Here is an 11,898-nt window from a genome sequence, read left to right as displayed (position 1 = left end):
TCACTGTTAAAGCACGGTACGAGCAGAATTCGCAAACAAGAGGGATCATGCCCCGTAATGTGTGTTTGGTTATCAGTTGGCTGCTGCAAACAGGCCGAGGAGATGTGAATGTGATTAACCTTGCCAGACTGACTCAGCGCACTCGCTCCGGGATATAAGCATGCGTTCCTGGTGATTTATAGACGTGGAGTAGTCAGCCACAAGGCCTCAGGCTGAGGGGGGAGAGAGAGCAAAACAACAGTACTTAATTCAAGTCTGACAAATATTCTGCAGGAAATCCATACAGACTGCTCCATCAAATCTTTCAGACCCCCTGGTTCTCCCACAGTTGTAAATTGCAACTTGTAAACTCAAAAGTTCCACATTAACAAAGCTGAAAGAAGAAAAAAACAAAAAAACATTGTCTGCTTTAGTTTACTTTCTGCAGTAATACACCATACTGTTTCTGTCCTGCCCAGACAGCATAGAAAATGCATCTTTGCAGGCTCCCTGGGAAATGCGCCCTGGAACAGATGTGAATTTCCAATAAAAGTGATTCTTAATCCTGCATGCATTTTTTTAAAGTTGTGAAATTGTAAAATACCTCATAGGCTGAATATGATTCATCCCGCATTGTTCTCTCGCCTCCCTCCCAGAGTTCGCTCTGTCTTTTTAGGCAAGCAGCTGTTGGCACAGACAGCTGCATCGGCCATTCATCGCAGCAGAGAGGCAATTAAAAAATCAAGTCAATGTTGTGTTTCAGTTGATCCATTGCTATTTCTACATATAATCCCCTCTCTCATGCCTCCCCTCTCTTTTACATACACACACGCACACATGCACAAAGAGCGCTGATGGTGGGATGGTACGCAGATTCACTGTTTTTCTAAAGACAAAAGCCCCAAATTGGAGTGTACATGGCACCGTTGGATTTGAGGCATTATTGAGGTCCAGAGCTGAGAGGGGCCATGTAATCTCCAAGACTTACTGGTCCACAGATTTTTTCCATATCTTCTTCAGTGGAGGTATGCGGCCACACAAAGTCAGACTGGCGTCACCGTGGCATTCAGCGGCGAGTTAAATCGAGCCTTGTGCCACAAGCACTGATGCATTCTTGTAGGGCCGCGCACACGTAAACACACACATTCATACAAGAGATTGCATGCCCAGTTGTGCTCTCACACACACACACACACACACACACACACACACTGTCCATGCCTCCAGTTGTTCCCTCCTCTCACGGCACAGAGCAGGTGTGAGTGTGGTAGAGCTGGGCTGGGTTGGGGCGGCTGGGCGATCTGCAGTCTTTAGAACAGATTTTCTATTGTTTTCTAATATGTGTGAGCTCTTTTGGAATCGATTTGGAAAATTGAATGGGATTAAGCCATCGGCCATGCACTTTGGCTCCCAACACAGCAGACTCATTTGTGATACATGATATAATTAGATTCACCATATGTGAGAAGATTCATATCATCTGATGGTTGCGGTTTATTATTTTGGGGGCATTTTGCGTATAGTAAACAGAGTAATCCCTCTCCTCACACATCATCCAACGTGGTGCCAAACAGGCTTGGGTATCAAAGCCCTCGGTCAGCTGCAGTCACAAAGAGCGATGGCCTTGGGTGAAAGGATAAGCTCTTTTTAGTAGGAGATTCAACAAATCAAATGCATCCTCAAACTGCCACAGTGTACTGTATAGGTGAAGCAGAGGATGGGGGTGATGAGAGGACACTGACTTGGAATCAGCAGTCAAGCTGGAATGCAGAAGAGCTGCTTCCAATGTCAGAAAATTGCAGAAGCAAGTAGCAGTAGAAATCTTATATCGGGGATTAGCCAAGTTATTGTCGTGATTCAGATGCTGGAATTAAAACTAATCCGTTGCAAAGAAAGATGATATTCCGTATAATATGACAATAATATGACAACTTTCCAATAGGCTCCCTACCAAGCTCTACTGGGAAAAGAGATGTTTTTATTTACAACGTGAAATGCTGAACAGGCAATTCATTCTAGACAAGTAAACATCCCCGATGCTCACGGCTCTTGTTGCTGCAATTCTCGGTGCTAGAAGCAGAACAAATTCAAAATATATTTCTGTTTCCAGGAGACTTTTGGTTGGAACAGCCATGCCCTCTCTCTTTATATTAACAGCATAAACTAATCATGTTCCAATAAAGTACCCTCCAACCAGTGATAAATGGTAGATTAGAAGTACAACAACTCACTTCCTTAAGGCCCAGACACACCAGGCCAACATCAGAGAACTAGCGGCGATGATTATTTTCTCACAACGTATTGTCGTACTATGGTTCTATGATATGATATCATATATATATATATTCTATGATATGTTGTGAAAAAAGTTATTCCTTTTTTTTGTTCGTTTTCTTACGAATGTCCAGCAACACGTGTCAATTTCCATTCGTTACGTCTTTTTTTTTTTTTTCTTTAAAGTTATTTTTTTGGGGGCATTTTTTCCATTTTTATGACAGGACAGTGGATAGAGTCTTGAAAGGGGGGAGAGAGAGAGTGGATGCGGAAAGGGCCACCGGCCGGATTCGAACCCGCGCCGCCGCGGTCAAGCCTTAATACATGGACGCCCGCTCTACCAACTGAGCTAACCCAGGCGCCCTTCGTTACGTCTTTTCAAAAAACTTCTTTAGGTTTAGGCAATAAAAGGACTTAGTTAGGCTTAGGAAAAAAATCTTAGTTTGGTTTTAAATAACTTTGGAAGTGGCGTTACTTAAGTACAGAACTTACTTGATAAATAAATCAATGTTGACTTCTGGTTTCACATGGGACACGAACAGTGGCCTCGGGGGCAAAAGTCCAGTGTTTTTTGACACATCCATCCACCGCGACCTCCTCCCTACGCTGTGTTTGCTGCTCTTTATATTTCCTGGTTCACGATTACGTGAATAACAAACGAATTGCTTTCGTGGGATATATACAAATTACAGTGCATTAATTTCCGTGGGAATGGCTACAAATGTTGTATGAGACCAGCCTGCTTCTCTTTACTTTCCACCCAAATGAAATGGCATTTTAATATGCGGTTGTTGTTTTTCTCTTCTGTTGGTTTATCTGTTTCTCTGTGTGTCATTCCTGGCAGATGCCATCACGTTGTCAGTGAAGAGCATAATTGTCCCTAACCAAAGAGATGATCCACATGATTTATTTCTAATGGCTTGTGCACAGACGGACCATTATATGCATTGAATGGCAGGCTTTAACCAGCTGTGTACTCACTGTTTCCACACAATATATTTAAAAAGCACTCGTCCTATAGACGGGAAGTATGGATCATATGGAGTGGTGATTTCTGACTTCCTCTGGAGTCTTGTCTAATGATTGCTGGGGATAAAGGGGCCATCATCTTTCCCGCTCTCCCCCCCTCAATACCAAAGCACTTCCTGTCTACCACATGTGCGCTGCAGCATCCAGACGTCCATACTTTCTTCTCTCAGCCCAGGAAGAGTGTTTGAGTGAGAGAGCTGCCAATCACAGTGTTACAGGCCGGGGTGAACTTATTTTAAATATTTAGAAATTCTCTGTAAAATGGATCCTCATAGTATGTGGTGTATGTCATCCTTCTCCTCCTCTTCGTCCTCCTCCTCTCCCTCCTGCTCCAGACAGGAGCATTACAGAGTAATAGCAGTCGGCTAGGGCGCTTTCGTAATTGCCTGGGCTCATGTGCTGTGGAAAGCCAGGGCAGGGGCCAGCGGCATCAAAGCCTGACTGATCATTCCTCAGCCTCCCTCCACTGAAAGGGGGGACAGAGGAAAAGGAGAGGGGGGAAGAAACACAAATACAGATGGACAAACAAACCAGGGGAAGTCAAAACTGAAGCAGATGTGGTGATAGCAGTAGATGGACAGATAGACGGACGGACGGGAACAGAAGAACCTCAGCCGAGCCGATTCGCTTCTCCTCCCACACCTGTTAATATTTAACAAACAATGGGGGTTGCACCAGCAGTAGGGATGAAAAAAATAGCAGGGAAGAAAAATAAAAAAGTGATGTTGAGGTGACATCATGGATTATTAAGGTGGGGGTGGGTCTAATAAGAGCCTGGCTTGGCCTGGTCGGTAAAGAGGGCAGGAAACTGAGGCAGAAGCAATTTGAGAAGCTGAGGCCTCAGTCTGCAGCTGTGCACTCAGTTTTCCTCTCCCAGCTACACAGCTGCAGGATTGACAATGCTGCAAGTATTTACTCATGACCTCTCCTCTACTTCACAATCCGATGCATGTTTATTTGACACATATGTTAGAAAAGAATAAGAATCTCTCATCAGGCTTATTTTGAGAGGCAAAAATACGTCAAATGTCGTCTAAAAGCCTTTCGAACACTACGCTTGGCGTCTTTTTCCAGAGCAGTTTGAGTCAGCGGAGAAGCTTACTTCTTATTCATGTCATGTGTTTTTCCATGGAGACATTATAACATGAGCAGCACCAACATGGAAAACACGCAGTCACCCCGGCAGATGTTGTCCAGAGCGCTCAGATGAGTACAGTAAAACAATGAGGTGAGGATTTATAAGAGGCTGTTGAATGATGCTGCTGCACCACACACTGCGATCAGAGTCACACACAGACAAAGAGATGTCTGCAGATTGGGATGCTCTACTTTTGAACCACTAATCATGTGTGTGTGTGTGTGTGTGGAGGCGTGTGTGCAGCATCGTGCCAAATACAGAGAATTTATCTCTGAGATCTTTTTATTGGCCGTGTTTAAAGTTGCCAGATTGTGTGCAGCTTTCTCCTTTGAAAATATGTGCTGCTCGCAGTGTCCCAGCGCTGCATTCATCTTTGCAGACGCCTCAATTACAACCCACTGATGCCCTTAAAGTCGGAGAGGAGCTCAGGAATGCTCTGGCGGGACAACTGCCAAGCATCACTATAAACACCATCGGCTCCTAGCGCCCCACAGAGAGAGAAAGAGAAAGAGAGAGAGAGAGAGAGGGATGAACATCAATATGTTTGTAGACCAGACCAGGAGAGAAGAGGAGGTGGAGGAGGAGGAGGAGGAGGAGGGGATAATATGTGGCACCACTCTGAGAGCTGAGCCCTCCGCCACGGCACTTTTGTTGCCAGATCACAACCAGATGTGCCAAGTGTGTCCAAACAGGAATGACTGTGTGAAGGCAATTTTCAGCAATTTGTCAGATTTTAGAGTTGCCCCCTCCTCCGCCCCATGCCTCCTGAAAGACAAATACAAACGTTAGAGGGCCACAACAATCATTTCAAACAGGCTCCCATGAACGCTCGCTACACTCTTTTGCCTCCAGCGCAGTCATGTGATGAGAGATATACAGTATAACGGCTGAACACAGAGGGGCAAGACAAGGCCTGCAGTATTGACAAATAACCACCCACCTAAGTTTCATGCATCAGCATTACTGGATCTACCCATCCGAATGTGCGGCGCATTTATTTACTCTTGGAATGGGGAGTCAAAAATCCCTGACAACATTCACACACCCTAAATCCATCATCTTAACTCACTGTGGACAACACAACCAAAACAAAGAGAGAGATGAATAGAAAAAAAAAGGTTGTTAATCTTTCTCTAGACACCTCATAAATTACAGCTTCGCTCTCAAGGTTATGCAATCAGTTTAGACCAACTTTTCTCACCGCTCACCCCACTTCTTCTTACATTTTCAGGAATATAGTAGCACTTAAAGAGGAACAGTGTGTAACATTTTGGGAGACTTATTAGCAGAAATGGAATATAATATTCTATGTTTTCATTAGTGTATAATCACATGAAACTAAGAATAGTTGTGTTTCCGTTAGCTTAGAATGAGCTGTTCATATCTACATAGGGAGTGGGTCCTCTTCATGGAGTCCGCCATGTTGCTCCTCCATGTTTCCACAGTAGCCCAGAACGGACAAACCAAACACTTGCTCTAGAGAGAGCCTTTTGCATTTTTACATTACCTGAAGGCCACCGTAGTTCTTGTGAAACTGCGATAACGTGAACAGCAGAGTGTAAAACCGTGGTAATGTCAGTTGCCGGCTGACCTCGGTTGCTCCTAAATAGCGTTATTATGGTAAGGGCGAGGCAAACGGCGTTACCTCGGTTTTGCACTTGGTGGCTCACGTTACCGTAGTCTTGGAAAGGGAGGAGTGAGCGGAGGGGCGCTCAGTTGGTTGCAATCTGCAACCACACCACTAGATGCCACCAAATCCTACACACTGTCCCTTTAAAGAGGATCTCCAATGATTTTACGTCAAAGTTTACAGGTCTTAGTACATACTACATATGTGTAAATAGTTGTATAAAGCCTGTGCAAAGTCTGATAAATTGCCTCAAGTGATGTCACTTGAGTCGGCGTCGGTTGGGGCTGAAGACTATCAAGTCAGAAAATGAAATAAATCTGGGGGGTATGGAGTTAGAAAGAAGAGAGGTGCCAGCCCTCCGCAGCCCGCTGCTCCTCTCTGCTTGAGGTTACATTAGCTACTACTAGCATAACACAACCGAATCTGCGACCGAACTGTTGGCGGCCGAGTTGCTTTGTGGGTAACGTAGGCGCCAGGTTTTGACAAGGAAGAAGAATGCGTGGGTTATAAAAGACATGGCTATGTTCCAAATTGCATACTTTTTATTTTTATTTTTAGTACATACTGCAGCTGCCCTTACAAAGTATGTACTGTTGCATGCAGTATTCATACAATTGGGACATAGTACTTGTTATAACATCACGCCTTGAACTTTGACCCTCTTGCTCATATATCCGCTGCGCAGAGGATTGTGGGTCAAAATAGAGAGAAAAGCATGCTGGCTTGCATACTGCAAAATTGCGACCTGATATAGTAGGACATCCTGGTATTTTTGGCATACTGCATTTGACATACTACATATCGGGACATACAAAAAATTGTTCTGGGATACTTAATAGTGTGGTAGTATTGGAGCTCTGATTCTCCTGCATTGATTTAGATGCTTTTTTTTTTTTTAAAAGTGTCCAGCGTTAGTCATGTTATGAGAGTGCAATGCTAAATCGGTGGAGAACTCTTTTCAGTCTCCCAATAATAACCACATTTTCCTAGATGCTGGGAAAGAGAGAATGCTTTGTTGCCTCCTTATTTAGGCCTCTCTCATAGGAAATTGAGGGCAGTGTCTCGTTTTTTATAGCAACCATGAAATGTGTCAGCTCAAGGGATTGGAGAATGCGGGGGTTAGAGGTGGATGATGGCTGGTGGTGGTGATGGGGGGGCTTAGGTACAATGATGCCCCCCCCCCCCTTCACTCTATCTAAAAAACCTGCACAAACAACACAGTCCGCGGCCTTCCACTGGGAAGAGATTCATATGAACCCAGCTGGCAGCCCCCTCAGGTCCTTCTATGTTGTTTGGCCCCTCTTGACATCACAAGAACAATCTAAAGAAATACGTTTTGTGCCCCTGCATGCCAAGCAGGCAATTCACTGACTGAGGTGAGGAGGTACGGTCTGATGAGACTCTTTTGTTTTTTTGCTGGTCCGCAGAGGGCCTACAAATGCAAAAGTCTGTCATTGAGCGACGACTGATAATGAAGTTACACGATTGGTCGGCGGAGTGCTGGAGTTTCCTCATTGGCCGTTTGTCTTTCAAAATGAAAAGGCGAGAACAGTCCTTTTTGAAAATGAGACCGTTCAGCGCAACGTGTCCGGACCAAGCTGTCAAACTAGGCAATCTAGCTCTGAAGTGAAACAAGATTCAGCAGTGGCATAGCCTGTTTCTTGCTTAAATTGTTTTCAGAAGTAGATTTTGGTTTAGACGGAATAACAGAAAGTTTAAAAGCAGGCCGCCATGTTGTTTCCTGTTTGAAACAGCAAGCAGAAAACCAGGGACCAATCAGGTGCATTTCTCGAGGGGGCATGTCACCACTTAAACGTACAGTTGAGTGAAAGAGTATAGAAGCAAAGAGACGAAACTCTGGTGTCGCTGCTGCCATTTTGGACTGAAAACGCTTATTATATTTTTTGCGCTATTATACGCTTTTTATTTTTTTTATTTTTTATTGTTCAACACAGACCATTTTGGTAGAATATGACAATAAAAGAGAAATAATTTTGTTCTACTTTTGTAGGGCACTTTTTAAGCGGACGTTTTACAGGCGTCCTGTAGTCGCTTTCAGTCCAAAATGGCGGAAGCATAGCTTTGCTGCTGGTTACTGATGTTGCAATGGAACGAACAATTGACTTTCACTTCTTGGAAATATACGTTCTTTGGTTGAGTAAAGCAGTGCGTCCCCTAGTGTCCTTGCCAGACCTGGTGGACATGTTTTGCTGGATTTAACATTATAGGCATGACCTCTGACTATTTGTGTAACAATTTAGCCACACATTCACAGACTGACCAGACACGGTCCAGACATATACTCGGTTTTGACCGAGTCTTGTTTTTAGCTAAGGGTGGTGGTCACGAAGGCCTCGTTGGAAACACACAAGCAAACCAAGAGCTGATTCAGTTTAGTGTGAGAGGACACATGACACTCTGAGATGCTAATAAGCAAACACGTGGAGGTGGTTGGAAGTTCCTACACAGCTAGATCTACGTTTTTGTGTCATGTCAATTCTTGCTTGTTTTGGTATAGAGTTAAGTTTTCTTGCTTGAAGTTTGAATCCCACCCACCAAGTCCCGACTCTCTCCCTCTCCTGAGTCTGAATCCTGGGACCAATGAAAGGGACAATTGTGGGAGGGTTTGCATAACGTTGCTGTCAGTCATGTGTCTTATTACTCCGTAAGAGAGCTCAAATTCACCACTGATGCCTGTTTTAATTTGTTGCCTCATTGCTCTGGAATCCAGGATAAATTGTTCATCTGGGTAGAGAAGTTAGTGAGTGTTTTCCCATATTTATTAGTTTGTTGTTCTGGCTTACATAACACAAGAGAAATTTGGTTATGCTTCAGGGAAAAAAAGAGATGTCAAACAGACAGCCACTCCATATTTCAACATAATTACATTTGCAATACACTGTACGTACTTGTACTCACCAATTGGAAATGAATCTCCTTATAATTAAATCAGTGTTGAAATTTACTGTTTTGGTTTTACATTAATGGAAAGGGAGTGAAAATTCTGCATATGTGGGCTTCGACTTTTGATCAAAACTGGAACAGCCAGATATAAAGACGTGTCGGCTGTTGCGGTGTAGACAACCCAGAAATCGAGTCAATTCCAGCCAGTAAATCTGTAAAGTTGCGGGTTTTCCCTCCTTGGGGTGTGTGTCTAGTGTTACAGCTGAAAGATGGACAGCAGCGTTGGAGTTTACTTACAGGAATCTGTGTGGGTGTGAGACGGGGTGCACATGAGCACTTTTTTTTTTTTAAGAGCGACTTTTTTTTTCCCTTTTCTTTTTCATGTTCGAGTGTGTGTGTGCGATGCATGTGGTTGATCTGACTTATGTGTGGTGTTTGCATGTGTTTTTGCGTGTTTATACCATGGTGTCATGAGGGAATCATTTTTTTTCTCTTTGGTTTTTGAGCGACAGGCGGACTTTGTGCTAGCATGTGTGCAGACCAGATGCGAGTATATTCTAAACAATAGCCTGGTGTGAGAGTGTGTGTGTGTGTGTAAGCAGTGGCTTATGTGTGTGGAGGGAATGTGAGTGTGTCTTTGGGTGTGTCTGACAGTATGTGTGGATGAATCCTTATCTTATAGTATGGGCCTTATACTGTATGTGTGTGCATGTTTTGCCATGCTTTTGCATACTTGCGGTTCTATCTGTGAGTCTTTCTTTGACACAATTATGTTGGCATGCATTTATAAACATACAGTTTGATGGCATGTGTGTGTGATGGAGTGTGTTCGGAGAATGTGCATTAGTGCAGGCTGTGTGTGTGTTTGTCTATGCAGAGCCATAGCAGCTGCTGGACACCACCTGTGGCCCGAGCCGTCCCTCAGGCCTGTTGTGGCTCCAAATAGTCCCTCTGGGCTCACAGGGACTCGGGCTTTAGATGTCAGAGATGGCCAGGCATAGTCCTCCCAGACTGGATGGATTGTTTTGCTATGTCTGTCTTATAAACCGTTACTTTTTTGTCCTCTAATGCAAAAGAAATTCACTACTAAATAATCAGAGTACGGTTTATTCTACATCGTTCCCTCTCTTTTTGCTATAGTCCTGCAGGTTTGTTTCTTCTTTGGCTGGCTGACAGATGTCCGTCAGCTCCATCATTTACCCCCACCCCGACACAGCTCCAGGCCGACAAGAAAACCTGGCAGTAACTGCTCCATGAAACACAGCCCTATAAATGGACACCCAGTATTCTGGCTGTCAAGATGTTTATGATAGACAGGAAGGCAATCTAGGTACTCCAAAATTTAAAACAAGTGGCAAACAGGGAGGGAAATATATTTGAAAAGCCTTAATTATAGTGGGTAAATGATTAAAAATAGTGTTGTCTTTGTCAGGGCTTAAAAAAAAAAAAACTTTTTTTTTTTAATGTGTGTTATTCCAACTCCTACTTTACAAGTAGATCGTTTTGCAATGTAAAGCCAAAGCTCAGGATTTATGTGCTTACACTGTACGGTCCGATTGTCAACCACGACCTGAGTGCTCACACTGTTCGTGTAAAATAGAAATAAAAGCACCTCCGGACCGTTCTGGCTGGTGACAGTTGTCAATAAAGAGGTAGGTAAAGTTTGTTTGCTAGCAGAGGTCTGTACGGGTCACAATAATGCTAACAAGGCAGAAATGTGCTGCCTTGATCATCAGTCCCATCCTGTCTGCTGAAACGTCTAAAAAGAAAATGAGGCGCCGGTGCATATGGACTCCCAGGTGACTAGGGAGATGTGGACAGTATGGCTTGTCCATTTTGCAGAGAAAATTGCTACGTTTTACTCTATCTATCGTACATTGTTATCTTGATAGCTCTGCTCTGATTACTGTAAAAAGAGTAGAACAAAAGGCACTGACGTTGAGGAATCGGCTCGTGGCTGTGCTTCAACTATTGTGCGCGAGCCTGACGGCTGACCAAAATTTCTTACATGTCAGAAATTCATCCGACGGGAGGAGTTAATCGGCCCGCGTTCCCTCCTGTACACCGCACGGCAAACAACGCCCGGAATAGCTGAAATATGGTCCGACTCTAAAATAAGTTTTGCGGCTCAAAATTCGGTGCTAAAACCGTACAGTGTGTGCCCAGCTTTAGTGATTTTGTTGCCTAATCCTAAGCAAGTGTTTTTGTTTAATTCACAACATAAAGCTCGTGTTTAGTGTGATGGAAAAAGTGACGCCGAGGGGTCTGACAAAGCGTCAGTATGTGACGATTTGGGATGAGAACGTTTTCACATGATTTCTATTCACTCTCCCCTCGTTGAATTGTATTTAGTTCTCCAAACTGAACAGAAATGTTCTCAACGTGAATGCTTGTAATAATGACACACAGAGCAATTTTCTGGCTCTGATTGTGAAAAGTCCAAAAGGCTCAGTTTTCATTCATTATCTCCCTAACTCAATTTCCGGGGCCGAGCGGCAGATAGTTACAGCCCATAACTTTTAGGTATGATTACTAATAACCTGTAATTAGTTTCATGTTAAGAAGAGAAGAATAAAGAAGAGAAGATTGGATGGGAAAAGAGAAGAGAAGAGAAGAGAAGAAAAGAGATGGAGGAATGTGACAAATTAATTAAATCCTCCTGCATGCAGGAATGTTAAACTGAATTACAAACATTTGCCCTTCCAAAAGAACAATCTTGTTTGTCTGCCTTATCTTTGTTCTCTGCTACAATAGCTTGTACTCTCTGCATTTGGTAAACAGATAAGAAGTGTTTTCTCGAAGTAAAGCCAGGACATTGTGATAAATAATTGTTAAATACCCCTAATTTAACTTGTGTTAATAAGTCATCCATTTAGTGAGGTCATCTTTTGAGAGAGATAAAAAGAAAAACAGGCTATGATGTCTTCTTTTACACTGAATTAGA

Source organism: Sebastes fasciatus, chromosome 5, assembly GCF_043250625.1.
Source record: "Sebastes fasciatus isolate fSebFas1 chromosome 5, fSebFas1.pri, whole genome shotgun sequence".
NCBI classification, from domain to species: domain Eukaryota; kingdom Metazoa; phylum Chordata; class Actinopteri; order Perciformes; family Sebastidae; genus Sebastes; species Sebastes fasciatus.
Note: the sequence above shows the minus strand (reverse complement) of the source record.